Raw genomic sequence first — 2,388 nt, 5'->3', positions numbered from 1 at the left:
TGTCTATAGGAAAGAAACCAAAACTGAATATGCTATTCTAAAAAAGACCTAACAAGTTAATGCAAAGGTAAATTAAAATCCCCATTCTTAAAATTGAAATTTCTATAAATAAAACCCAGTACTCTATTACTCTACCTAAACACTAGGCAGTTGACTTTCAGTCTTACAAGTAAACACACCCAAATTCTTTTCTTTCTAAACAACATCTTCTATGCAGTTACAATCTTTCAATTTATTGCACCCAAGAGTTTTATCTCGCACCTCTTAATATTAGCTCATCTTTCAAATATGAGATTACTCACTAATCACCAAGATCCTTTTGCATTAAGGAAACTTTATGCAAATAATCAGTTCGACTTAAACTTCTGATATAATCTTCAAATAGACACAATACATGAACTTTTAGTACTTAACAATTATATGTTAAAAAACAAAAAAAAAAAGAGTCCCAAACAGTCAATAAGAGCATTATTGCTCACAACTGTTCATTTTATAAAATGATAAACTTACAACTACCTTTTACGTATGTGAAGCAAGTTAATTAATTATTTAGATATGATTATGCTATTTAAACTAAATGGTTTGAAAAGCAATCTGCTCTTATCATTAGCACCATGATAATCAAACTTCGAAATCAACCCCTTCTGAGGTACCTTAATATAAGCCTTTCAAAAGCTTATCTGTCAAAATGCACAAAATAAAAGAAATTATTTCAGTATCCTTCTGATGCACAAGTCTTCATAGCAACAAAGCGGCATTATTTAAATATTAAAAAGATCTCTGTTTTTTCATTTTTACACAAGGTTTTATTTATCGTAAAATGTAAAATTTTTATTTTGTTCACATTTAACCACAATTACATGGTACCAAGTTGAAATGGTAAAACACTGTGAACAGAACAAAGAAGTTTTACTCTGCACAACCAATAAACTCCATGGACCAAGTAGGTAAGTGAGGTATTAACAGACTAAGATACTGTAAAACAATAATGACAAATAAACAATTCAACTGATGAGACAGGGAATTCAACAATAGAGTGGAGTGGTGGTTAAACTGTTGGTTTCAAAGTAAGTAACCTGTGATAGAAGTAAGAAAACAAAAAGTATTTAAAATTAAAATAATATACTGCCTTTGGCCCAGTTTACCTAATTTTAACTTGATGAATACAGATCTTTTTTGACTCTTCAATCAATTAACCTTTCTCAGTTTCTAGTCTCTAACAAAGATAACTCTCAAAGTAGGATCTCTGCTATTTATGAAGTTACAGAATTAACACACCATGTTAGTTTCATTTCATGACTTCTTAAGTACTCACAATTAACTCACTGAATCTTAAGTGTTTTAATCTACATTTTAACTCAGAAATTTAACATTTAAAACCTAAAATAGCTAAAAATGACATGGTAATTCTACAGATTTAACTTTCAATATAAACAGGCCTAACATTACATGTAAAATACTCAATTATTAGTATTAGTCAATATAGGTTTTAAAAAATTTCTTTCTTTCACTTTACATGCTAACGCAACAGTAACACTTTCAAATTCTACGCTGTTTCTAAATTATATATTACAACTTTGAAATAATGAAACCTATCGGAGAGATCTTAGAAATAAAATTACAGTTAACTTTTTAATAAAAGCTATTTTTATACTATGGTGGGTGTGTTACCAGTACTACAGCATTAGTTTACAACGAGGCGTAACCAAAAAAGGAACGTTGTTCTTAATCATCACATCAGACATGACAGTAACATTAGCTCAAAATACAATGTCGAGATCTAAAACAAGTTAGTTTCTAAAACCTTTGGCTATATTTTTTCTTATAAGATTTATTTTCCATTTATGTTTAATTTTACCCGATCTAGAACTTGAATTTTCAGCTTTTTCCGACATCTAAAGGCTACCCCTGTAAGTGTAAGTTACAATGGCCGCCTTTCGACGGCCCAGTTCTAGTGGATGCCCTATCCAGACTTGTGCGACAGCCCATTGCAAAGATAATTTGCTTCAATATTTTACGAAATTCTAAAATAAATCCAAAAACACATCCAGAACACAAATATAAACTTACACACCAGAGCTGACTAAGATTTTGCTGAAACACTTGATCCTCAATATGAAATATTACATCTGACACGCAACTTTCACATAACAGACGTCTTCAAACAACATTTGAAAGCTTTGGCATAATACCAGCTATTGTTTGCGAATTTAACTTCACAAGATAATTTCAACTCCTCATAAACAGCCCCTCACCTAGTGGCTCCCCAATAAGTTCGAGTGCTAAAATGTTAAAAGTCGGCTTTCGACACCCGTGGTGGGCAGAGCACAAATAGCCCACTGTGTAGCTTTGCGCTTAACAACACACCAACACAATCCTCACAAGCAA

At 31.5% G+C, this 2,388-nt stretch overlaps 1 long non-coding RNA gene across 1 annotated transcript; it reads right to left on the bottom strand.

Moving 5' to 3' along the window:
* Positions 1 to 816: 816 nt before the first annotated feature.
* LOC111087974 lies at positions 817 to 1,954 on the bottom strand. The gene is made up of 2 exons (XR_002612595.1): positions 1,859 to 1,954; positions 817 to 1,076 (listed from the first exon to the last, which is right to left on the bottom strand). It is a non-coding gene; the product is annotated as an uncharacterized LOC111087974 (long non-coding RNA).
* Between the last annotated feature and the right edge of the window lie 434 nt (positions 1,955 to 2,388).

The sequence above is a fragment of the Limulus polyphemus genome, unplaced genomic scaffold, assembly GCF_000517525.1.
Source record: "Limulus polyphemus unplaced genomic scaffold, Limulus_polyphemus-2.1.2 Scaffold2927, whole genome shotgun sequence".
Lineage (NCBI taxonomy): Eukaryota > Metazoa > Arthropoda > Merostomata > Xiphosura > Limulidae > Limulus > Limulus polyphemus.
Note: the sequence above shows the minus strand (reverse complement) of the source record. Positions and strands in the feature narration are given on the sequence as shown.